At 39.9% G+C, this 27,940-nt stretch overlaps 1 protein-coding gene and 1 pseudogene across 2 annotated transcripts in view; both read left to right on the top strand.

Annotated features, from left to right (window-relative positions):
* The window catches only part of FAM120C (family with sequence similarity 120C), a 120,027-nt gene that overhangs the window by 66,011 nt on the left and 26,076 nt on the right, over positions 1-27,940 (top strand). The gene's annotated exons all lie outside the window — the stretch shown is intronic.
* Positions 14,881-16,490, top strand: LOC123934543 (annotated as a pseudogene).

Raw genomic sequence — 27,940 nt, 5'->3', positions numbered from 1 at the left:
GAGGACCATGTGGTTCTTCTCTCTTCTCTTATTGATTTGTTCTATCACATTGATGATTTGCGATTGTTGAACCAACCTTGCAACCCAGGGATGAAACCCACCTGGTCATGGTGGATAATCTTTTTAATATGCTGCTGGATCCTGTTTGCTAGGATCTTGTTGAGAATCTTTGCATCCATATTCATCAGTGATATTGGTCTGAAATTCTCCTTTTTGGTAGGGTCTATGCCTGGTTTGCGGATCAGGGTAATGCTGGATTCATAAAAAGAGTCTGGAAGTTTTCCTTCTGCTTTGATTTTTTGGAACAGCTTCAGGAGAATTGGTGTTATTTCTTCTTTGAAAGTTTGGTAGAATTCCCCAGGGAATCAGTCAGGTCCTGGGCTCTTGTTTTTTGGGAGGTTTTTGATCACTGCTTCAATCTCATTACTAGATATCGGTCTATTCAGGTTGTCAATTTCTTCCTGGTTCAATTTTAGGAGTTTGTAGTTTCCCAGGAATGCATCCATTTCATCTAGGTTGCTTAGCTTATTGGCATATAACTGTTGGTAATAATTTCTGATGATTGTTTCTATTTCCTTGGTGTTAGTTGTGATCTCTCCCTTTTCATTCATGATTTTATTAATTTGGGCTTTCTCTCTTTTCTTTTGGATTAGTGTGGCCAATGGTTTATCAATCTTATTGATTCTTTCAAAAAACCAGCTTCTAGTTTCATTGATACGTTCTACTGTATCTCTCGTTTCTACTTCATTGATCTCTGCTCTAATCTTGATTATTTCCCTTCTTGCATGTGGAGTTGGTTTGATTTGTTGTTGATTCTCCAGTTCTTTAAGGTGTAGAGACAGCTGGTGTATTCTGGATTTTTCAATGTTTTTGAGGGAGGCTTGGATGGCTATGTATTTCCCCCTTAGAACCGCCTTTGCTGTATCCCATAGGTTTTGGACCGAAGTGTCTTCATTCTCATTGGTTTCCATGAATTGTTTAAGTTCATCTTTTATCTCCTGGTTGATCCAAGCATTCTTAAGCAAGGTGGTCTTTAGCTTCCAGGTGTTTGAGTTCCTTCTGAACTTTTCCTTGTGATTGAGTTCCAGTTTCAAAGCATTGTGATCGGAGAATATGCAGGGAATAATGTCAGTCTTTTGGTATTGGTTGAGTCCTGCTTTGTGACCCAGTATGTGGTCTATTCTGGAGAAGGTTCCATGTGCACTTGAGAAGAATGAGTATTCTGTTGTTTTAGGGTGGAATGTTCTGTATACGTCGATGAGGTCCATCTGGTCCAATGTTTCATTCAATGCTCTTATTTCTTTATTACTTTTCTGCTTCGATGATCTGTCTATTTCTGAGAGAGGCGTATTAAGATCTCCTACTATTATTGGATTCATATCAATATGATTCTTTATCTTGATTAATAGTTTTCTTATGTAATTGGGTGCTCCCATATTGGGGGCATAGATATTCACAATTGTTAGATCGTCTTGGCAGATAGTCCCTTTAAGAATTATGTAGTGTCCTTCTGTATCTCTGACTACAGTCTTTAGTTTAAAATCTAATTTATCTGATATGAGAATTGGTACTCCAGCCTTCTTTTGAGGCCCATTGGCATGAAAGATGCTTCTCCATCCCTTCACTTTCAGTCTGGGTGTATCCTTAGGTTCAAAATGGGTCTCTTGTAGACAACATATGGATGGGTCCTGTCGTTTTATCCAATCTGCAACCCTGTGTCGTTTTATGGGCGCATTTAGGCCATTCACATTGAGAGTGATTATTGAGAGATAGGTTTTTATTGACATCGTGTTGCCTTTGAAGTCTTTCTGTCTGTAGATTGTTTCTATATTTCTGTTCAATGATATTCTTAGGATTTTTTTCTCTTTTATAGGACCCCCCTTAATATTTCCTGCAGTGTCGGCTTGGTGGTTGCATAGTCTTTTAAGCCTTGCCGGTCTTGGAAACTCTTTAGCTCTCCATCCATTTTAAATGTCAGTCTTGCTGGATAGAGTATTCTTGGTTGCATGTTCTTCTCATTTAGTACTCTGAATATATTTTGCCAGCCCTTCCTGGCTTGCCAGGTCTCTGTGGAAAGGTCTGACGTTATTCTAATGGGCTTTCCTCTGTACGTAAGGAGCTTTTTTGTCCTAGCTGCTTTTTTTTTTTTTTAAGATTTTATTTATTTATTTGACAGATAGAGATCACAAGCAGGCAGAGAGGCAGGCAGAGAGAGAGGAGGAAGCAGGCTCCCTGCCAAGCAGAGAGCCCGATGCGGGGCTCGATCCCAGGACACTGGGATCATGACCTGAGCTGAAGGCAGAGGCTTAACCCGCTGAGCCACCCAGGCGCCCCTGTCCTAGCTGCTTTTAAGAGGGTCTCTCTTGAAACATAATTCCTCATTCTAACTATAAGGTGGCGTGAGGACTTTCGAGAATCTAAAATCTTGGGAGGAAATCTCTCTGCTTCTAGTACATGAACATTGTTTCCATTCGTGAGATTGGGAAAATTTTCATAGACAACTTCTTCCACTATATCTTCTAGACTTCTTTCTTTTTCCTCCCCTTCAGGGATTCCAATAATTCTGACGTTGGAACGTTTCATGGCATCGTTTATTTCCCTGATTCTGTTTTCATGGCTTCTGAGCTGTTTGTTCCAGGCTTCCTCCTGATCCTTTCTCTCTATCTGTTTGTCCTCCAGATCACTAATTCTATCTTCTGTCTCAGTTACCTTAGCTTTTAGAGAATTTAGATTAGATTGGAACTCATTGAGAGCATTTTGAACATCATCCCTGGTGGCTTTCAGTTCTGCCCCAACATTGTGAACATCATCCCTGGTGGCTTTCAGTTCTGCCCTAATCAATTCTGTTTGGTCATCCATGGCTTTCTCCAACCTAGCTATTGCCTGAATAATTGTTAGTCTGAATTCCTTTTCTGACATATTGTCTATGTCGATAGCCATTAGCTCTGTTGCAGAAGGCCCATCCTCTGTATTTTTCTTCTGTTGGGTATTCCTCCTCCTAGTCATTTTGGAAAGAGATGACTGAACAGATGCAGCTCATCCCTCCTAGCTTCTAACATGTTTCTGGCCCATAGCCCTGAATATTAACTCTGAATATTCACTCTGGAATTACCTGTTTTGTTTACCTTTATTCTCAAAATACAGTAATAGCTCCTTTTTCCATATGTTTGAGTCTCTGGATTTTTTAAACACTTCCAAGAGCATGAAAATAAGAATGGCTTATGCGTAGTTATAATAGCTATCACAAAGTCTAGGCTCTAATAGTCCTATAGGTTCCATATGCTTTCCCTGAAGAAAACCCCTTGGCCTCCTGCTCAACCTATTTATTCTTAATTTAGACACATTTCTGACAATTTGGTTATCTGATTTTTCAGTGTACAACAGAAAATTGTAAGGGAGGTGAGACAAGGAATAGGACCTATTCTTAGAGCCAGCCCCAGTGACAGCAATGGTAAGTGGCAGTTTAAAAGCTGCTTAAAAGCAGGGAAAGAGATATAAAGATTACTTTTTTTTAATAAAGATTTTTATTTACTTATTTGACAGACAGAGATCACAAGTAGGCAGAGAGGTAGGCAGAGAGAGAGGAAGGCAAGCAGGTTCCCTTCTGAGCAGAGAGCCCGATGTGGGACTCAAATCCCAGGACCCTGTGATCATGACCTGAACCGAAGGCAGAGGCTTTAACCCACTGAGCCACCCAGGCGCCCTTAAAGATTACTTTTAAAAAGACCTAAGAACCCATGCGGTAGAGGGGGAAACTTCCCTGTATAAACCAGGAATCCATATAAGTTCATTAAGAAAGCACAGGCATTAATCATTGTTCATAAAATCATCAAGAACAGGTTCTGTAATACTACATGTTATGTACCTGGCAATGTACTAAGCTCTCTGTGTACAATGCTTCTAATCCTCATAATAGTGCTAATATGTAAATATTATTTATCTCCATTTATACCTCCATTTATACATGAGGGAACAAAGGCTCAAAGAGAAGTGACTTGCAAAGGTTACAAAGCTAGTAATGGGTAGTGTTAAGAATTTGAACCCAAGTCTCTCCACCTCCGAATTCTTTAAAAGACAAAATAATAGAAAAATACAGCCTTACAAATTAACATAAAATCTGGTTGGAAATTTAAAATTCAACTTTAAATGAAGATTAACTTATCCTAAATACTGCATTGCTCAGCAATGTCAGATAAAGACTGGGTAGCAGTGTTGAACTGTGGCCTGACTGGATACTAGGAGTCTAAACTCCTCAGTTGCTTCTGCTAACTATAGGTATAAAATACCTCTCATGGAAGTGGAGTAATACTGGGGAAGTTGTGACTAAAAATTAATGTTGATGCAGCTCTTGGACAATTGGCCTAGAGAAAAGAGAGTCTACAAGACAGGCTAGTACAGTTTGAGGAAGGCATAACCTTCCAGGGGTGGGGTACAGCCCTGTTGAATGTGGAGAGGCATGTAGCAAGGCATTTTAAGCAAGGTTTCATTCAAATCTCAACAGTTTTCCAGAAACAGAACATGAAATTGGACAAGGTCATACCTCTAGATTTATGGGTAAAAGTTGAATCTTTCTGGACAAATAATCCTGTTAAAAAGCAGTGGATTTCTTATCAGCTGTAATAGGGCATTTTGAGTTAAACATGTGCCATCGTGATATGTAAAAAGTAAAGATAAAAAAGAATTAGTTTTTGTTCACTTGATAGAATAATTCTAAAGTTTATTGGGAGAAACAAATGAAGAAGAATAGCTTGGGATTATAAAAAAAAAGACCAGTCTTGGCTCAAACAAACAAAAACACCAAAATGTATTATAAATTTAAACTAAAATGATGTGATACTGGCATAAAAACTGACAGGGCATTGTTTCAGAGCAGATAATAGTAAGGTCACACATGATAACTTAAAACAAGCCAAAGGAAGCTTCAAAAATCTGGCGAATAGTGGAATTTTGAAATAGTTGTTGAAAAACTGTATTGGTATTTGGGGAGAAAACATCAAGTTTGGGCCTAGCCTCACATAAATTCCAGACAGATTCATTACAGAGATAAAGGTAAAAGAGAAAAGATAAAAGATAGAATAAAAATAAGCAATGGTTTAACTAATCTTGAGAAAAGAAAGGAATTTTTAAATGAAAAACTTAAGTCCAGGGCAATATCAAAAAGAGTAACAGTATCAGGGAAGACAAACACCTCTGTTGCCAATGGCTGCTGTACACTGTGCTAAAAATTTAACTGATTGATCTGGGCATTATGATGGTCATAAAGGACTTTGATAAGCTGCTTTATATTCCTGGGGCTCTGAAAGGTTGTGTACATCCATAGGGCTATATACACACTCAAGAGAAACTGGAGAGAATTCCAATTACATATTCCTACCAGGCTGAACATGAGGCCTGCACAAAGTGAAAATAAAAGCCTGATTTATAACTGCCTAAAATTTTAATGCATGTCTAACCTACACTTATATCCCCTTGGCAAAAATGGGAGCTTTATTAGCTCAAGATGTTTCTGCACAACCTTTGACTAATCATTGGCTGACCACTAAGCTATGCTGATCCAAGGGAGATGCCTAGGAAGCTAGGCTTAAAAATGAAAAGAAGAGTTAAAAATAAAAATAAAAATCTGGACAGGGCTATCGGGCCACACTCTGCAGGAGGGACACACTCTGCAAAATTAGTCCAGACATTTCACTAAGCAAACAAAGCAATAGCAACAATAGTGCCTGGGGAGGGTTGCTGCAATATGTGATTGAAAAGAAGACTTCCAAAGAAATAATAATGTGTGATTCATACACTGAACAAAGAGCACTGAATAGCAACTGTCTCTGAGGGAGTATGGATGTAGGACATAGTAAATAAGAATTTTTAATACCTACAATAGATATATTCAGAAAACTAAAGGAAACCATATTTAAAAAATTGAAGTATGAGGGGCACCTGGGTGGCTCAGTTGGTTAAGCCTCTGCCTTCGGCTCAGGTCATGATCCCAGAGTCCTAGGATTGAGCCCCTTATCAGGCTCCATGCTCCACAGGGAGCCTGCTTCTCCCTCTCCCACTCCCCCTGCTTGTGTTCCCTCTCGCTGTATCTCTCTCTGTCAAATAGATAAAATCTTTAAAAAAATTGAAGTATGATAACAGTGACCCATCAAATTGAGAATGGCAGTGGAGAGATAGAAATTACAAAAATAAACCAAATAGAGATTCAGGAATTGAAAAATACAATAATAGAAATGACAAATTAACTTGAAGGAAGAGGCTCCTTCTAGCAGATTTGAGCTCAGAGAAGAAAAAGATCAAGGAACTAGAAGGTAGGTCAATAGAGATTATCCAATCTGGAAAACCGAATGTAAAAAAGAAGATTAAAAATGAAAAGAGACTAAGAGACCTATAAGGACATCACACATACCAATATGTGCACAATAGGTGAACCTAGAGAGAGGAGGGTGGTAAGAAAAAAATACGTGAAGAACTAAGAAATGAAAACTTTCCAAATTTGGTGAAAAACATAAATCTACATATCCAAGATCAAAAACTCCAAGTGTCAACTCACCAAAGATCCACACTCAAACACTGTTAAAAGACAAAGACAGTCTTGGAAGAAACAAGGGAAATACAATTTATCACATATAAGGAATCAGAAGACGATTAATAATAATCAAAATATATGGGGCACCTGGGTGTCTCAGTCATTAAGCATCTGCCTTCGGCTCAGGTCATGGTCCCAGGGACCTGGGATTGAGCCCCACATTGGGCTCCTTGCTCAGCAGGGAGCCTGCTTCTCCCTCTTCCACTCCCCCTGCTTATATCTCCTCTCTCACTGTTCTCTCTCTCTGTATCAAATAAATAAATAAAATCTTAAAAAAGATAATCAAAAGGTGGAAGCACCTGTTTCCACTGATGGATGGATTGATAAACAAAATGTGGTATATACATAAAATGGAATATTATTCAGCCTTAAAAAGGAAGGATATTCTGATGCATGATACAACACAGCTGAACCTTAAAGACATTATACTTTTTTAAAAGTTGTTTTTATTAACAAATATTGTATTATTTGCCCCAGGGGTACAGGTCTGTGAATCATCAGGCTTACACATTTCACAGCACACACCATAGCACATATCCTCCCCAGTGTCCATAACCTAACCACTCTCTCCCTACCCCTCCCACCCCCCAGCAACCCTCAGTTTGTTTTCTGAGTTTAAGAGTCTCTTATGGTTTTTCTCCCTCCCAATCCCATCTTGTTTCATTTTTTCCTTCCCTAACCCTCACAACCCCCTGCCCTGCCTCTCAAATTCCTCATATCAGAGATCATATGATAATTTTCTTTCTCTGATTGACTTATTTCGCTCAGCATAATACCCTCTAGTTCCACCCACATCATTGCAAATGTCAAGATTCCATTTCTTTTGATGGCTGCATAGAATTCCAGTGTGTGTGTGTGTGTGTGTGTGTGTGTGTGTATACCACATCTTCTTTATCCATTAATCTGTTAATAGACATCTAGGTTCTTTCCATAGTTTGGCTATTATGGACATTGCTGCTATAAACATTCGGGTGCACATGCCCCTTCGGATCACTACATTTGTATCTTTACGGTAAATACCCAGTAGTGCAATTGCTGGGTCATAGGGTAGCTCAATTTTCAACTTTTTGAGGAACCTCCATGCTGTTTTCCAGAGTGGTTGCACCAGCTTGCATTCCCATCAACAGTGTAGGAGGGTACCCCTTTCTCCGCATCCTCGCCAGCATCTGTCATTTCCTGACTTGTTAATTTTAGCCATTCTGACTGGTGTGAGGTGATATCTCATTGTGGTTTTGATTTGTATTTCCCTGATGCCGAGTGATGTGGAATACTTTTTCATGTGTCTGTTGGCCATCTGGATGTCTTCTTTGTAGAAATGTCTGTTCATGAAAGACATTAGTGAGCTAGTCAGTTCATGAAAGACATTAGTGAGCTAGTCAGTCAGTAAAAACAAATACGGTATGATTTAATTTATATGAGGTACCTAGAGTAGTCAGATTTAGAGATAGAAAGTAAAATGGTAATTTCCAGAGAGTTGGAGTTGGGGAAATAGGGAGTATTTAGTGGGCATGAGTTTCAAGTTGGGAAGAATAAAAAGTTCTGCAGATAGATGGTGGTGATGGTGTAAATGTACTTAATGTACTTAATACCACTGTGAAATACACTGAACATTATTAACATGGTAAATATTATATATATTTTACCACAAGAGAAAAAAAGTTCCACAAAGGGTAGGACCCTTCCTCTTCCCCTTCCAGAAGGACATAGTAAGGATGTAGACAAACACTCTCCCTAGGAAAATTGCAGCTTATCTGGTGAAAATTGTTTTTTTAATCACTTAACCCTTAAGCATATATAGCCAAGAAGATGAGGTTTCCTTTTCCCTGCTCTCGTTCTTGGGTTATGGTATCACCTGCGGAGGAAAATATTGCCATTTCTTATCAATTCCTGCCCCGTGTCCAGGCAGGCATGGTAAATAAGATCACCCACCAACCCCCCCACTCAGGGCAGAAGTTCTAATCTAGGGGCAGCATGCCAGGAATACTTGGAGCCCTAATCATTCCCACCCCAGCTCATGTGTAAGAAGGAGTTTCCACACTGGGAGGATCAAGCCGAAAAGAGTAGGGGCTGCCAACTACCCCACCCTTTTTCAGTGCACACTTAGAGAGCAGAGGTGTCACTTGTCACTCTGGGAAAAGCAGCCTCAGAATGATGCACTGAGCTGTTCTTTTCAGGGAGAAAGTAAGCCATAAGAATGAGGAGCTCTACACCTGCCTGAAGGGACTGTCTTTACTTGGAGCAGAGTATGGAGAATTCTGTGCCTAAGAGTATGTCAAGAATAATACGTATCTTGATGAACAATTAAGAGGAGGCTGGTAGCTCCATGATCTGAGCAGAATACCAGGGCATCCAGATTTTATAGAGGACACCAGGGAAAGAAACAGCCAAGAAGAACCCTCCCAGGATCAGAATGAACTCTGGAGACCAGGAATGGTGTATGCATGAGCTAGATGGAACCCACTCAGGAGCAACCAGAACAGGACACAGGACAGACTTCAAAGCATTCCCCAAACCACCAGAGATGATCAGTACAGGGCAGGTGCCTCATTGACGCAAGGAACTGAAATACCACCTCTCATCAAGTATCAACTGAACAATAAGCTTTTCTGACCCAGAAGCAACTCCTAGGAAGCCAAGTTTAGCACTAAAATAAAACTTATCATTGCCAGACTAGATTGTAAATACCCAGAGTTATGCCTTCTTAGCAGTGATCAGAGAAGGGACCTCCAAACTAATATTCCCTCACCGAATATGGGTCAAAAATGTATAAACTCCCTGAACGATGAGAGAAGCCTTACTCTACATATTCAATGGTGAAAGGTAAAAATCTAACTTGCTAAGAAGGCTTAAGCAAAATCTTCGATCAGTTAGTGGCTTAAGCAGACCCAGAGGGAACCCCTAGTTTGCTAAGCTAAAAGAAAAACAAGTAGAGACATCAGTAGAGATATCAGAGGCTGCACCCTACATTTCTGTTTCAGAAATAGAGCTCACAGAATTAGTGCAGCCATGTCACTAAATAAACAAGAGAACAACCAAGCAAACATCAACCAGCTGGGGGCTGGAGGGTGAGATCAGTATCCAGTGTCGTTACAATATATTATCTAAAATATCCAGTTTTCAACAAAAAAACTTCCAAGACTCTCTAAAAAACATGCAAGTCTGACCTACTGGTATTAAATAAAATAGGCTTTTTGTTTAATTTGAGAGAATGAGAAAGAGAGAGCATGAGAGGGGGAAGATCAGAGGGAGAGGCAGACACCCTGCCGAGCAGGGGGCCCAATGTGGGACTTGATTCCTGGATTCCGGGATCAGAACCTGAGTGGAAGGCAATCACTTAACCAACTGAGCCACCCAGGTGCCCATTAAACAGGCTTTTAATGAAGCCTAGATTATAGACTTAGCAGACAAACTTAAAAGCAGTTATTTTAAAAATGTTCAAAGAACCAAATGAAACTATGCATAAAGAATTAAAACATGATGATAGTGTCTCCTCAAATAGAGAATATCAGTAAAGAATAAATATTTAAAACAGCTAAGTGGACTACACTGGAGTTGATAAATATAGTAAACCAAAATGAAGTTTAGAGATCAACAGTAGATTTGAACTGGCAGAAGAAAGAAGCAGCAAACTTGAAGACAGATTAATGCAGATTATGTGGCCTGAAGGCCAGAAAGATAAAAGAATAAAGAAAACTGAACAGAGCCTCAGAAAAAGGAGTGACACCATTAAGTGTACCAACATTCATGTAATGGGAGTACCAGCAGGGGGGAATAAAAAAATTTGAAAACAACGGCTGAAAACTTCCCAAATTTGACAAACAAACAAAGAAACAAACACATTATTTCATACATCTCAGATGAGATGAGCTCAGAGAACCACACTAGACATAGTCAAAATGGTGAAAGACAAAGACAAAAAGAGGATCTTGAATGCTGTAAGGAAAAAAATGACTAATCACATACAAGGAAACCACAAAGATTAGATTCTTATCAGAAACAATGGAGACCAGAAAGCATGGGACAACATAATTCAGTGTGCTTAAATATAAAATTCTCAGCTGCCAACTTTATATCCAATAATACTATGTTTCAGACATGAGAGCCAAAGAAAGATATTAAAAGGTAAACTGAGAGAATGTTTTGCTAGCAGAATTCTCTTATAGGAAATACTGAAGGAAGTTTTACAGGCTGAAAGCAAGTAATAACAGACAATAATTCAAATTCATACTAAAGAACAACACCAGCAAAGGTAATTATGTAGGTCAATACAGAAGACAGAATAATTGCATAGTTCTTATTTAAAATGTAATTGCATCAAACAATATGCATATAATTGTTGAGCCTATATCATAAAAAAATGTATTTGACAAATCAGCAAAAAAGAAAATATATGGGAACAAAGATGTATTAGAGTAAGAAAATGACACCAGATGGTAAATCCACCAGTAGAGAACCAGAAATAATTAGGTTAATCTGACAAAAACTATAAATATGTACTTGTTCTCCTCTTTACTCTTTTAAAAGAAATAAGATTGTATAAGGTAATAATTATAACAATGTATTCTTGGGTTTGTGCAGATATAACATGTATAATAATAATACCACAAAAATGAGGGTTGGGAATGGAGCTACATAAGAATAAAGTTTTGATATTACACTGGAATGAAGTTAGTGTATCTGAAGCAGGTACTCTTAAGATGTGTATTATAAGCCCTAGATAAAATAACTCAAAAATGTAATTTAAGGGGCACCTTTGCCTCAGATCATAATCCCGGGATCCTGGGATTAGGCCCCACATAGGGCTCCTGCTTAGGGGAAGTCTGCTTCTCTCTCTTCCTCTTCCCCTCCCCTATGTTCATGTTCATTCTCTACATGCTGTCTCTCTCTTTCTGTCAAATAAATAAATAAAATCTTTAAACATATGTAATTTAAGGGGTGCCTGAAGTGGCTCAGTGAGTTAAGCCTCTGCCTTTGGCTCAGGTCATGATCTCGGGTCCTGGGATCGAGCCCCACATTGGGCTCTCTGCTCAGCGGGGAGCCTGCTTCCCCCTCTCTCTCTTCCTGTCTCTCTGACTACTTGTGATCTCTGTCTTTGTCTCTCTCTCTCTCTGTCTGCACCAAATACATAAATAAAATCTTTTTAAAAATATGTAATTTAAAAATTTTTAAAGGAATTAAAATGTTACACTAGAAAATGTCTACTTAAAAGAAAGAAGACAATAAAGAAGGAATGGTGGATCAAATAACACATGAGACACATAAAAAGCAAAATGGCAGGTGCAAATCAATAATAACATTACACTTGAGTGAATTAAAAGTCAAATCAAAAGGCAGAGATTGTCAGATTAGGTAAGAAAACAAAATCCAGCTATGTGCTGTCCATAGGAAACACAGTTTAGATTCAAAGATACAAATAGATGGACAGTAAAGAAGATGGGGGAAATATATATGTACAAACAACAATCGTAAGATTGCTGGAGTGGCTAAAACTATCAGACAAAATAAATATTAAGACAATAAAATGTTTTAGCTACAAAAAGGAATTAACTACTAATTCATGCCACAGCATGGATGAACCACAAAAAAACATTAAGTGAAAGGCACTAGTCATGAATGGACTTATATCATGCAGTTCTATTTATATGAAATGTTCAGAATAGGCAAATCCAAAGATTTGTATTTGCCAGGATCTTAAGGAGAGTGACAAATATAGAATGAATGGATACAAGGTTTCTTTCGGGAATAAGTTAAATGTCCTGGAATTAGATAGTGGTGATGGTTACACAACCCTGAGAATATACTAAAAAGCACTGAATTGTACCCATTTAATACTTGAAATGTATAGTATGTTAATTTTTTTTTATTTTATTTATTTGACAGAGAGAAATCACAACTAGGCAGAGAGGCAGGCAGAGAGAGAGGAGGAAGCAGGCTCCCTGTGGAGCAGAGAGCCCAATGCAGGGCTTGTTCCCAGGACTCTGGGATCATGACCTGAGCCAAAGGCAGAGGCTTTAACCCACTGAGCCACCCAGGCGCCCCGATATAGTATGTTAATTTTATCTCAACCTGTAAAATAGAAAGGAGAGTAAAATAAATAGATTGCCAGGTAACCAAAGATAAAGAGAATTTATTGCTACCACCTTGCATTATAGGAAGTATTAAATAATGTCCTCCAGTGTGAGACCTGAAACCATAAAAATCCTAGAAGAGAGCATAGGCATCAGACAGAACAACATTTTTCTAGGTATGTCTCCCGAGGCAAGAGAAACAAAAGCAAAAATAAACTATTGGAACTACATCAAAATAAAAAGCTGCTGTACAGCAAAGGCAGCTATCAACAAAACTAAAAAGTAGTCTACCAAATGGGAGATGATATTTACAAATGACATATCGGATAAAGGGTTAGTATCCAAAGTATAAAAAGAACTTATACAATTCAGCACCCCAAAAAACAAGTAATCTAGTTTAAAACAGGTAGAAGAAATGTACATTCTCCAAAGAAGACGTCCAGATGGCCAACATACACATGAAAAGATGCTCAACATCACTCATCATCAGGGAATGAAAATCAAAACTTCGGTGAGATACCACCTCACACCTGTCAGAAGGACTAAAACCAAAAACACAAGAAACAACAGGTGTTGGTGAGGATGTGGAGAAAAGGGAACCCTCGTGCACTGTTGGGAGGAATTAAAACTGGTACAGCCGCTATGGAGGACAGTATGGACAATGCTCAAAAATTTAAAAATAGAACTATCATATGATCTAATAATCACACCACTAGGTATTTACCTGGAGAATACAAAACACTAATTCAAAGTGATATGTGCACCGCAATGATTATTGCAGCATTATTTACAATAGTCAGATTATGAATGTAGCCCAAGTGTCCATCAGTGGATAAATGGATAAAGCTGTGGTATTTGTATACAACAGAATATTTTTTAATCAGAAAAAAAAGAAAGCTTGCCATTTGCAACATACTGAATTGATCTAGAGAGTATAATGCTAAATGAAATAAGAGAAAGACAAATACCATATGATTTCACTCATATATGAAATTTAAAAACAAAACAAAAAGGAACAAATCCAAAAACAGGCTCTTAAGTATAGGGAACAGATGGTTATCAGAAGGGGGAAGTTGGTGAGGGGATGGGTGAAATAGGTGAAGAGGATTAATAGTACACTTATCTTGATGCACAATGAATAGTAGGTAGAATTGTTAAATCACTATATTGTACACCTGAAACTAACTTAACACTGTATTAGCTATGCTGGAATTAGAACAAAAAACACCAGTACATAAATAGGTAAAACAGGAAAAAAATTAAATTGTGTCCTTTGGGCTGAAAGGCAATGACACCAGATGGATAAATAACAACCACCTGTAAAGGTAACTGCATAAACAAATATAAAAAGTTGTATAAATATATTTTTCTAATTTATTCACTTAACTGATTTTTTTGAAGATTTTATGTTCTTAGACTTGTAACCAAAAGCGCTATTCATAGAAGGAAAAATTAATAAATTGGACCTCCTTAGAGCTAAAAACTTTTACCAGTTGAGCTCTTTTCTTCCCTCTTTCACCATCCCATCCACCCCTCATCCCAGGTCCCCAACTCCTACCCAGCAGAGCCTCCTGTCAGGACCCAGTATGTGGCACCAGGCTCCCTTGTGGCTGCAGGGCACAGAGTTGGCCGGCATCTGGTGGAGAGGAGTGGGCCTGGGTAGACACCATCCAGGAACAAAGGGAACAACTACCTGCAAGGGCACAGGGCAGGCTGAGCAGCTGCAGCCCAGGTGGTCAAGTGTTCAGCAAGCAGGGTAGAGCCAGTTGTGGAGAGCTCTGCAGTGAGCAGCCCAGAGAGAGACAGTGAAGTCATGGAGCCCAGCTGAAAATGAACTGGTCTCCTTGAGTGTGCCCAAGCCCTGGGGCCAAGCCTCTGTCCCAGCACTGAGGTCTTCCCCATCCAGGAGCACTTTGATCCCAGGCTGGATGTGTGCCCCTACTCCTGGACTAAGGAGAACCTTATTTGCAAGAAGAGAACATTTGCTTATTTGGCACATGAGCTGAGCTACAGGCACTGACCTTGGCCCTGGGAACATCAAGATGATCTGTGATCATCCTGAGATAAATGAACGTTGGCCTCCAGGCTCAATAAAGTAAATATTCCTCCCATGGAGAATGGTGCTGGATCCTGAAGACTGGAAGGACCTGCAGCCCCAGGGGCCTTAGCCAAAACCAGTCTTGTTTTCCTATTCAGAATGGAGTGACTGCCTTGAATGCCTCTTTCATTATGATTCACACCAAGTTGAAGAGATAGTTGAATTGCTGTGTGCTGGCCTTTCTCCTATTTGCGGTCATCCTTGTGGGGAAGGAGAAGAAGAAACAGAGTTACTGTGATTCCCTTAAATTGCAAACCAATTCCAGATGTTGGAATTTTGGAGTTTGGAGAAATGGTCCATGGCTTCCAGCAACACCCAGAACCCCCACAGAGGCAGCAAGGCCCTCAACATCCATGTCCTCAACAGGCCCCGGGGCCCAGCCAAGACCAAGCCAGAGCCCTCCTTCCAGGTGTGAAACAAGGACAGCTCTTCCAAAAACCTTATCACCAGGCTGCAGAAAATCTGGAGGAATTATCTGAACATGAAGAAATATAAAGTGGGAATGGAGGGGATTATGCTAAGTGAAGTAGGTCAAACAGAAAGTCAATTATCATATGGTTTCACTGATTTGTGGAACATAAGGAATAGCATGGAGAACATAAGGAGAAGGGAAAAATGACGGGGGAGAAGCTGGAGTGAGAGATGAACCATGAGAGACTATGGACTCCAGGAGGAGTTTTAGAAGGGAGGGTGTTGGGGGGGATGGGTTAGCCTGGTGATGGGTATCAAGGAGAGCACGTATTGCATGGAGGTACTGGGTGTTATACGCAGTGAATCGTGGAACACTACATCAAAAACTAATGATATGTATGGTGTATGGTGGCTAACATAACACAATAAAATTTTTTTTTTTAATTAAAAAAATATAAGGTCTTATAAAGGGCTAGGGCCAGGGTTCAAGTTCAGTGCAGAGGCCCTGCACTGCCACCTCTGGGACCATGTGAACATATCCATAGTAAAGGCCACAAATTTTCCCCTTCAACATTTCTGAATGGGAGGGTTTCCTGCCCAAGGAGAACATTGGGACCAAGCCTTGGCCATGGGGCAGATGTGCTATTATCTCAGCAGCAGAAAATCTCTGAATTCCTCCCAGATGGGCCAAGAAGTAGATGATCATGATGCAGTCCTGTGGTTTAATGTGACACCTGCAACCAATTTCCAGGAAAATGTGGGCACAAAAACTACCATGTACCCGATGAACTCTCAGTTGGTCACCTCTTCGGGGCACTTCCTCAAGACAGCTTGTACAGAGAGAATTGTATGGGACCCATCTCTTTGCAATTCAGATATCCCAGCGTGGAACCAGAGCCCTAACTACAGCTTCTTTAAGAACTATAAGAGCTGTTGTGAGCTGCATCCTGATCAGCCTTTTTATATCCTCAAGCCTAAGATGCCTTGGGAGCTGTGGGACATCATTCAAGATGTATCCACAGAAGACATTCAGCCAAATCCCCCATCTTCTGGGATGCTTGCCATCATCATCATCATCATCATCATCATCATCATCATCACCATCAAGCTGTGTGACCAGGTGGATATTTACGAGTTCCTCCTATCCAAGCGCAAGACCAATGTGTGCTACTACTACCAGAAATTCTTTGGCAGTGCCTGCACAGTGGGCGCCTATCACTCACTCCTCTTTGAGAAGAATCTGGTGAAGCACCTCAACCAGGGCACAGACGGGGACATTTACATTCTTGGCAAAACTCCACTGCCTGGCTTCTGGAGAATTCGCTGCTGAGCATGGGCTCCCTGGTCATATCCCCTCGCCCTTCTCCAACAAGCCTGGGCAGACCACAATCCTGAATAATCACAGCTTGCACTGTAGGCCTTCAGGCCACAAGAGTCCCAGGCTGTAGGAGCCCAACAGCAAGCAGCCAACAGCAAGCAGCCTGCCCTGTAGCTACAGAGGTGTGTGAGCTCAAATCCTCCTGCCACACACGTACACACACACCTAGCTTTCTTTCCACACAGAGGTAAATGCAAGATCTACCTTTCTCACCAGATCTGGGCTGTTTTCCCCCATTGGAATGATGTTATTCTCACAAACCAGCACTCTATTGCTTGAAATCTGCACCTAAACGCTGATCTCATGTGTTAAAGAAATTCTCCCAAATTATGATTGGGCTTGCACATAGGGTGGCTCTGGGGGGCCAGTAAGTGGTACAGGACATAGGAAACATGCTCAGTTCCTCCAGTACAAAGTTGCCCCGCAAGGTCCATGCCCCTGAGAGAGATGGTATTCTGTCTGTCTAGCTGGTTTGGTGGGTCCTTAGGCTGGGTGCTTATGAGCAAAGGGTCTTGTTGATCCCATAGCCACCTCCGTCTGGAGATGAGAGGCACAGAGGGCACAGTCTCCATCCTCCAGTTCCTCATAGTTCAGTGAGAGAGATACAGGGAGGATTCACTGTGTTTAGTGCATGGGGTTGGGGGAGGGAGGTGTGGAGAGGCAGCACATTTGGGAGGGACCATACACTTGCTGCGTCTATGGCTGGAGAGGGCTTCACAGAGCTGGGGCTGTGAAGGAAATTTTAGAGGAAGAGAAGAAACATATCAAGCAGATATTTGAGTCATTTTTGTTTTCCTTTCTGCCTTTGTTGCCTGTACTTCTTCTCTAAGGTCTGCCTGAACTTAAAGGCTCAATTTATTTTTTGAGGAAACCCCTAGCCCTGTCTGAGGTAGCAAGTACAGCCCCATGGCAGACACTAGGCAAGCCAGATGCCAAAAACTGGATTTGTCCAGGCTCACCCTGGCCTGACCCTACCCTGCAGCTGGGTTTGCCCCCCATGTCCGCTGCTTCCCTATTGATGCCCACCCTACCGCCTCCTGACTGCAGTCTTGCCTTTTCCCTTTGAGAGTAGTAGTTTTCCCCCCTCTCTCAAATTGCTTTTAAGCATTTTGTACTTTAAAAGTATCCTGATCTGACAGTTTCTTTGATCTTCATGGGCCTTTTATGGAATGTCTCTCAGGGAGTGGGGATGTGACTCCCTAGAATTTAGTCACTCTCAGAAGTCAGAGCCTTAGAGATCATAACTGATTCTCCCAACATTTATCAGACTGCTGTGCCCTCCACCCCTCCAGCAAGGGAACAACGTCAAGCATCCAGACAGGCCTTGCTACCGCAGTCTGCAAACATGCTTCCAGGTAGTTTTGCTACCCCCTCCCCCAGTGAAGAACCACATTGGAATAGTCCGGCCTCCAGTGTGGAGAAAGTAAAGGACTCACATAGGATCACAAATTAATGCTATAGAGCCAGGGCTCCTAGAACCAGGATTCTGGACTCCTGGCCCCATGTGCTCAAGGGCCTTTTAAGCATGAGCTACAGACCAGCCATCTGGGAGCTGCAGTGCTCATTTGCTGCCAAACACTTGGCTTAGATAAGCAGTAAAAGGAACCCTGAAAGGAGAAGCCCTGGGTTTTCAAATTGATGATCCCCGATTTACTATCTGTGCCACCATGGGCGAAATCTCCTGAGATTGTTTCCTCATCTGTAAAATGGGGGTGATGAGCCTACATAAGGACTGTTGTGAGGGTCACATGAAACAACTGTCCTGGCACATAACAGGTGCTCAGTACATTGTGGTTTTCTTCCTTCCTTCCTTCATTAAGGACGTGTTCTGTGCTCACACCTGGTGAGGACCTTGCTTTGAGGGAGGGCAGAGAGGGGTTCCTGTCCTCAGAGAATTAACTATCTTATTGGGAGACAGTAACTACCCTGCCTGGAACACCCAGGAAACCATCCAAGGCAGTGGAGGATGCAGAACATGCCCCTCCTCCTCCTCTTCCTCATCCCTGCTTGCAGTTCAGGCCTAATTCTGCTTGGGAATGGGTGGAGCACTTGGGCCACTTACTACTATGTGGAGCAAGTCTTTTCTGCCTCTCTGGGCCCATGAGTTCCTGGCCTGCTTTTTTTTTGGGGGGGGGGGCTAATCTCTACACCCAATGTAGGGCTTGAACTCACAACCCCAAGGTCAAGAGTCACATGCTCTACTACTGACTGAGCTAGCCAGGCACCTGTCTGGGTTGGTTCCTGTTCTGAGCGACACATTCATTGCAATCTTTGAAGCACAAACACTGAGTGAGAGGAAGGTGGTATTCCATCAACAGAAGATAGGTGTTGGTGTGGACACTGAGACTGTGCTGGGTAGATGCTAGCTTTTATTTGTTATTATTACTATAAGGGATCAGATTAATTTTATGTGTGATTCTAGGTCTATAAACTTTTAAATTCTGTGTTCTCTATATATGGAAACTAGTAAAATGCACATAAGATAGGGGTATTATTGTTGGTCTAGTGACATGTTTAATATTTGTGACAGATAACTTAAAAATGATGACGGAGTGCTACAGGAAAGTCCCTGTCCATAAGGGGAGGAGGGTTCTGTCTTCATCAGTAGCCATCTGTTCATCCTATATCATGAGGTCCCTCTGCCCTTCCACCAATCACATAAGCTAGTCACATTGGTTTGGAGACCTCAATCTCAGAAGCTTCTGAAACATGCCTAATCTAATTCTGAATTACCCAAAGATTATGTAAAATTTTTAAATAAATGTTTAAAAAATATTTTTACCAATTGAAAGAAAGCCCATGTGAATAGGATGAAAAGACAAACTACAGGCTGGAAGAGAATGTTTGCAAACCACATATTCAGCAAAGGACTAATATCTATAGTATATAAAGAGCTCTCAAAACTCAACAGTAAAAAAAAATAAAAAATAAAAAACAACAACAAAAAACCCAAACAATCCAATTAAAAAATGGGCAAAATACATGAACAAACATTTCCCTGAAGAGGATATACAATAGCAAATAAATACACGAAAAGATGTTCAGTATTATTAGCCATTAGGGAAATGCAGATTAAAACCACAAGGAGATATTACACAGCTATCAGAATGGCTAATATAAGAAATAGTGATGGGGCACCTGGTTAGCTCAGTCAGTTAAGCATCCGACTCTTGATTTCAGCTCAAGTCATGATCTCAGGGCTGTGAGATCAAGCCCCATGACAGGCTCCATGCTTAGTGTGGAGCCTGCTTAAGATTCCCTCCCTCCTTCCCTCTCCTTCCACTCCTCCCCTGAATGCATGCACATGCTCTCTCTCTCAAAAAATAAAAAGAAATAGTGATAATACCACATACTGGGGGGATGTGGAGAAACTGGATCATTCATACAGTGGTGTTGGAAATGTCAAATGGTACAGCCACTTTGGAAAATAATTTGTCAATTTCTTAAAAAATAACTACACAACCCAGAAGTTGTACTCTTGGGCATTTATTCCAGAGAAATGAAATCTTATGTCCCCACAGAAACCTGAACACTAATGTTTATAGCATCTTTATTCTTAATACTCCAAAATTAGAAATAGCCCTGATGTCTTTCAATAGATGAATTGTTTATCTATTGTATATATATATACCATGGAATTCTACTGACCAATAAAAAGCAACAAAATCTTGATAACACACAATAACTCAGATGAATCTTAAGGAAATTATGCTAAATTTTAAAAGTCAATCCCAAAAGATCATATACTCTATGATTCCATTTATATGATGTTGTTGAAATGACAAAATTATGGAAATGGAGAACAGATTGTTTATTTCCAGAGGTTAAGAACATGGAGTGGGAGAAGAAGGTGGGTGTGGTTATAAAAGAGGCAATATGATGAATCCTTTTGATGATGGAACTGTTGTATCTTGACTGGGTCAGTGTCAATATCCTGGCTGTGATGTTGTATTATATTTTGCAAGATGGTACCATTGGGAGAGCTTGGTGATGTGTTCACAGGATCCTTCTGTTTTATTCCTTAAATTTGCATATGAATCTACAATATCAAACTTAAAAGTTGAATTAAGAACTTTGCTAAGGAAAGAAGCCAGTCACAAAAGACCACAAAATTCCATTTGTATGCAATGTTCAGCAAGGTAAATCCATGGAGATAGAAAGTAGATCCGTAGTTGCCTTTGGGGTGGGAATGAGGAGTGACTGCACAGGAGAATGAGGGATCTTTCTGGGGCAATGAAAATATTCTAAAACTCAATTGTCATGGTAGTTGCACAACTCTATAAATTTACTAAACATCATTAAATTCTACACTTATAGTGGATGAGTTTTATGGTATGTAAATTGTACCTCAACTGAACTTTTTTAAGGTAAGTTTCTGTATATGTAAAATTTTTGCAAAGTAAAAATTTTATTTTACAAAATGATTAGTGTTAAGGAAAAAAGACTTGAGGCACTCCCCCACCAAAAAAGGGAAGATGTAAAAAAGAGATCAGTAATTATGAGAGCTTGTGTATCCCAAAATACATAAAATTAAAAGACAAATGACCAACGGGAAATATTTGCAAGTCAGGACAGTTCATGTCAATATTCTCAACATATAATGGCTTTCTAATTACAAGCATATCTCGGAGATGTTGTGTGTTCCGTTCCAGACCACTGTGATAAAGTGAGTATCACAGTGAAGTAAGTCAATTCAAGTATTTTGTTTGCTAGTGCATATAAAAGTTATGTTTACACTATATATTGTAGCCTGTTAAGTATATAATAACATTATGTCTTAAAAAACAGTGTAGACACCTTAATTAAAAAATACTTTAGTGCTACAAAATGCTTACCATCATCTGAGCTTTCAGCAAATCAATCTTTTTGCTGGTGGAGGGTCTTGCCTCAATGTTGATGGCTTCTGACTGATAGGGGTGGTGGATGCTGAAGGCTGGAATGGCTGTGGCAATTTCTTAAAGTAAGACAGCAGTGAAGTAACCATTGACTCACTTCCACCAAGAGCAGGTGACTCCCTTGCTACATCCAGCTTCTACATCCAGCATATGCTGCCTTACCTTACACCTTTGTGTTATGGAGACTACCTCTTTCCTTAAACCTCATGAACCAGCCTCAGCTAGCTTCAAAATTTCCTTCTGCAGCTTCCTCACCTCTCTCAGCCTTCACACAATTGAAGAGAGTCAGGGTCTTGTTCTGGATTAGGTTTGCTTAAGGGGATGTTGTGGCTGGTTTGATCCTCTACACAGACCACTAAAACTTCCTCCACAACAGTAATAAGACTGTTTCTCTTTCTTATCATTCATGTATTCACTGGAGTAGTAAGAACCTTTTCTTTGCATTTACAACTTGGTTAACTGGCAGAAGAGGCCTAGCTTTCATCCTATCTTGGCTTTTGACATGCCTTTCTCACTAAATTTAATCATTTTTCAGTTTTGATTTAGAGTGAGAGATATGTGACTCTCCCTTTCACTTGAACATTTCCAGGCTGTTGTAGGGTTAACTGGCCTAATTTCAACACTGTTGTGTCTCAGGGAATAGGGAGGCCTGGGAAGAGGGAGAGGGACTGGGGAACAGCCAGTTGATGGCACAGTCAGAACACACACACACACACACACACACACACACAGAGTTGTCAGTTAAGTCCACAGTCATATATGGATATTTTTTGTCATGCCCCCCAAAACAGTAGCAACATCAGATATCATTAATCACAGATCACCATAACAACCATATTAAAGATGAAAGCATAGGAAATATTGTACGAAATATCAAAATGTGATACAGAGACACTGAGCAAATGCTGTTGGGAAAATGGTGCTGATAGACTTGCTTCATGCAGGGTTGTCACAAACCTTCAATTTGTAAAAAGTGCAGTATTTGCAAAGCACAATGAAACAAGATATGCCTCTACTAGCACCCCAAAACAAAAATGGGTAAATGACACTCTTCAGATTCATTTGTTTACAGTGAACAAAAGCCATCTCTGTCTACCAGGTAGGCTCATTGTCTTCGAAGGAAAAGAAAGGTACCCACACGGAATAGTGCTGGAAAGGCAGAAATGGAGACTGCCTACTCTTTCATGGGCCTGTGTCACTCTTTCTGTTTCATCACTCTTGGGATCTCTTAATTCAAGTTCTTGAGAGTCTGGCAAGCCATGGATTGATTTGACTTAGCTTAGCTATCTACTCTGTGTCCAAATAGCTGTCACTATCATAAAGATTAAAGCTTTAGATCATCTGAGAAGGAGCTGTAAGTAGGACAAGAAAATTGATAGTTTATGATAGACATAGAGCAGTCATAGAAGTATATAAGTGTTTGTAAAAAAAAAAAAAATATGCAGCCTTGTGGTGCCTGAGTGGCTTAGTTGGTTAAGCGCCTGCCTTCGGCTCAGGTCGTTATCCCAGGGTCCTGGGATTGAGCCCCAAGTTAAGCTCCCTGCTCAGCAGAGAGCCTGTTTTTCTCTCTCCCACTGCTGCTCCCCCTGCTTTTGCATGCTCTCTTTCTCTCCCTCTCATAAATAAATGAAATCTTTTAAAAAATGCAACCTCATCATTAGCAATCAAAGAGCTATTTAAATAGCAAGAGCCCTTTTTGCCCATTAAATCATTAAAGATTAATGATAACAATACATGCTTATACACTGCTAGAAGATGGGACAAACTAGTATGGAAAACAGTTTGGCAAAATGTATTGAGGACCTTTAAAATGGACGTAACTTTGGCTCAGTAATTCCAAATCTAGGAATCTATCCTAAGAGAATGAATAATCAGAGATACTGATGAGATATGTATGTGATCTTTGTAGTATTATTTATACTATTATATATAATATATGTAAAAAGAAAAAGTATTAACAGTGTAAGTTTCCACCATTATAGGAATGTTCAAGTAAACTGGCATGTTCACATCATGAATATGCAGTCATTAAAAATTATGTTTTTGGTTAAAATGTCCATACTACCCAAAGCAATCTACACATTCAATGCAATCCCTATCAAAATACCAATATTTGCCACAAAACTAGAAGAAATAATACTAAAATTTGTGTGGAACCACAAAGGACCCTGAATAACTAAAGCAATCTTGTGCAAGAAAAAGCTGGAGTTCTTTCACTTATCATAATACCCTCTAGGTCCTTTCATGTTGTCTCAATTGACACAATCTCATCTTTTTGTATAGTTGTGTAAAATTACATTACAGAATTAATCGTAATTCCAGATTTTAAGATATACTGCAAAGCTGTAGTAATCAAAACAGTATGGTACTGGCACAAAAATAAACACAAAGATCAGAGAAATGAAATAGAGACACCAGAGATAAGCCCGCACTTACATGGTCAGTTCATCTGTAACAAAGGAGGCAAGACTATACAATGGGGAAAAGATAGTCACTTCAATAAATGGTACTGGGAAAACTGGACCGCTTTCTGACGCCTTACACAGAAATAAATTCAAGGTGGATTAAAGACCTAAATATGAGTCCTGAAGCCATAAAAATCCTAGAAGAGAGCATAGGCACTAACTTCCATGACATTGGCCTGGCAACACTTTTCTAGATATGTCTCCTAAGGCAAGAGAAACGAAAACAAAAATAAACTATTAGGACCACACCAAAACAAAAAGATTTTGCACAGTGAAAAAAAAATCAACAAAAAGACAACCTACTGAATGGGAGAAGATATTTGCAAATGATATATCTGATAAGAGGTTAATATCCAAAATACATAAAGAACTTCTACAACTCAACACCAGAAGGCAATCCAATTAAAAAATGGACAGAGAGCTTAAATAGACATTTTTCCAAAGACATCCAGATGGCTAACAGACACATGAAAAGATGCTCAACACCACTCATCATTGGGAAATGCAAATCAAAACCATAGTGAGATATCACCTGTCAAATAGCCAAAATCAAAAGTACAGGAAATAACAAGTGTTGATGAGGATGTGAAGAAAAAGGAACCCTGGTGCACTGTAGATGGAAAGTAAACTGGTACAGCCACTGTGGAAAACAGTATGGACGTTCCTCAAAAAATTAAAAATAGAAATACCTTATGATCCAGTAATTCCGCTGCTGGGTATTTACCCAAAGAAAAATACTAATTCAAAAAGACATAAGCACCCCTGTGTTTATTACAGCATTATTTACAATAGCCAAGATATGGAAGGAACCTAACTGTGCATCAATAGAGGAATGGATAAGAATGGGGTGTGTGTGTAATGGAATTTTACACAACCATACAAAAAGATGAGATTGTGTCAATTGAGACAACATGAAAGGACCTAGAGGGTATTATGATAAGTGAAATAACTCAGACTGAAAAAGACAAATACCATATGATTTCACTTACATGTGGAATCTAAAAAATCAAATGAATTAACCAAACAAAAAGCAGAATCAGACTTATACAGAGAACAATGTGATGGTTGCCAGAGGACAGTGGGTGGGGGCTGGGCAAAGTGGGTGAAGGGGAGTGGCAGATAGAGGCTTCCATTTATGGAATGAGTAAGCCATGGGAATAAAAGGCACAGCATAGGGAATATAGTCAATGATTTTTTTTTCAATATTTTATTTATTTGACAGAGAGAAATCACAACTAGGCAGAGAGAGAGGAGGAAGCAGGCTCCCTGCGGAGCAGAGAGCCCAATGTGGGGCTCGATCCCAGGACCCTGGGATCATGACCTGAGCTGAAGGCAGAGGCTTTAACCCACTGAGCCACCCAGGCGCCCCTAGTCAATGATATTTTAATAGCTTTCTATGTTAACAGATGGTAGCTACACTTGTAAGCAGAGCATAATATATAAACTTGGGACATCTGGGTGGCTCAGTCAGTTAAGTATCTGCTTTCAGCTCAGATCATGATCTCCAGGTCCTGGGATTGAGCCCCTCATTGGGCTTCCTGTTCATGGGAGAGTCTGCTCCTCTTTCTCTCCCCCCTCCCTCCCTCTCCCTCAGCCCCTCCCTACTGCTTATTTTCTCTCTCACAAATAAAATCATCAATATATAAAATCACTGAGTTGTACACCCGAAATTAATGTAACATTGTGTGTCAGATATACTCAAATGAAAAAAATTTTTTAAGACTTTATTTATTTATTTGACAGAAGGGAGAGAGAGATAAAGTGCATGCACAAGCTGGGGGAGGGGCAGAGGAAGAGGGAGAAGCAGGATTCCTTCTGAGCAAGGATTTAGATGCGGGACTCGATCCCAGGGTCCTGGGATCATGACCTGAGCTGAAGGTAGATACTTAACCCACTGAGCCACCCAGGCATCCCATCAAATGAAAAAAATAAATAAAGAAAGAAAACAAAAGGTAAATGTTTTTGAAAGTAATTAATGAATGAGGAGTTCTCATAATGTTTGTTGAGTGAAGAAAAGTAAGATACAGAATTCTATTTGTTGAAATAGAGAAAATTGAGATTTGAGATGCTAGGAAGAAGGAAGCCAAAATCATAATCTTAACAGTGGTAATATCTGAATGGTAACAGTACAGATTATTTCCGTGTTTATCTTTCATCTCCTTTATACTTTGTTGTTGCTTTTTTCCTATTTTCTGAATGATAATGAACTTTTGAAATTAGAATAAAATCATAAATATTACTTAAAATTAAAAGAAGTGAAGTAAACGGGGAAAGTACCATATATTAAAACATATTTAAAACTTAAGTCGACATGGTACTGGCATAAGAAATAATAATAGAATAAATAGGGTAGAAACAGATCCTTGTATAAATGCAAATTTAATGTATGATACGAGGGCCTCACCAAATAGTAAAGGAAGACTTAGACCATAATTAGTTCAGTTACAAATGGTAACCAGTAGTGCTGCTATAGCAGTCACTATGCTAAATGTTTTATGTGCATTTTCTCCTTTACTTATTACAACCTTTTGAGATTTAGGTAGTATTACCCCCATTTTAGAGATGAGGAAGAGAACTACAGTCCCTGGAAGCTGAAGAAGCATTTGCCCAGAATCACATAGAAAAGAAGTAGAACCTAGATTGGGACCAACTATGTCAGACTCCAAGTCTGTATTCTTTGCTACTGTGTTCTATGTACATAACATTTATGGCAGAGTGTCTAGAATACAAGAGGCATTTAGTAAATGTTGGTCATATGAGTAACTTATAGTTTGCTGCATATGTTGTAATATATAATGTTTGTACGTAGTATGTATAATAACATAGGGCACCTGGTGGCTCAGTGGCTTAAGCCTCTGCCTTCGGCTCAGGTCATGGTCTCAGAGTCCTGGGATCAAGCCCCGCATCGGGCTCTCTGCTCGGCGGGGAGCCTGCTTCCCTCTTTCTCTCTCTGTCTCTCTCTGCCTGCCTCTCTGCCTACTTGTGATCTCTCTCTCTGTCAAATAAATAATTTTTTTAAAAAACATCTTTATAATTACGTAAATACTACAAAGAGTAATCAAGCTGTCTTGTCATGGGAAATTAGTAATCCTGTGATTTTTTTCCAGAATAAATCCCCAATGGAATCATATAATTTAAAAAATAACACATGATGAGGGGTGCCTGGGTGGCTCAATGGGTTGAGCCTATGCCTTCTGCTCAGGTCATGATCTCAGGGTCCTAGGATCAAGCCCCGCATCAGGCTCTCTGCTCAGCAGGGAGCCTGCATCCCCTCTCTCTCTCTCTGCCTCTCTGCCTACTTCTGATCTCTCTCTCTGTGTCAAATAAATAAATAAAATCTTTAAAAAAAACACCTGATAAGCATCACCAAATATTGGTTGATTTAATAATTACTGTTTCCTCTTGTCTCATTCACTCTCTTTGTACACTGTCCTCTCTTTCTTGTAATTCATTCAGGGCTGACTGATTAGCAGCATTGGCCAAAAGATGGAGCTAGCATTTCCCTATGAATATCCTGCCGTAGACTCATTTTTTCAGCAAATATATATTTTTTAATTTAAAAATTTTTAATAAACATATAATGTATTATTAGCCCCAGGGGTACAGGTCTGTGAATTGCCAGGTTTACACACTTCACAGCACTCACCATAGCACATACCCTCCCCAATATCCATAACCCCACCACCGTCTCCCTACGACCCCTCCCCCAGTCACCCTCAGTTTGTTTTGTGACAGTAAATCTCTTGTAGTTTGTCTTCCTCCTGATCCCATCTTGTTTCATTTATTCTTTTCCTACCCCCCAAGCCCCCCACGTTGCATCTCCACTTCCTCATATCAGGGAGATCATACAGTTGTCTTTCTCCAATTGACTTATTTCACTCAGCATAATACCCTCTAGTTCTATCCACGTCATTGCAAATGGCAAGATTTCATTTCCTTTGATGGCTGCATAGTATTCCATTGTATATATATACCACATCTTCTTCGTCCATTCATCTGTTGATGGACATCTAGGTTCATTCCATAGTTTGGCTATTGTGGA

The sequence above is a fragment of the Meles meles genome, chromosome X (genome assembly GCF_922984935.1).
Source record: "Meles meles chromosome X, mMelMel3.1 paternal haplotype, whole genome shotgun sequence".
Taxonomy (NCBI): Eukaryota; Metazoa; Chordata; class Mammalia; order Carnivora; family Mustelidae; genus Meles; species Meles meles.
The sequence above is the reverse complement of the archived record's forward strand: the minus strand, read 5'-3'. Positions and strand labels throughout refer to the sequence as shown.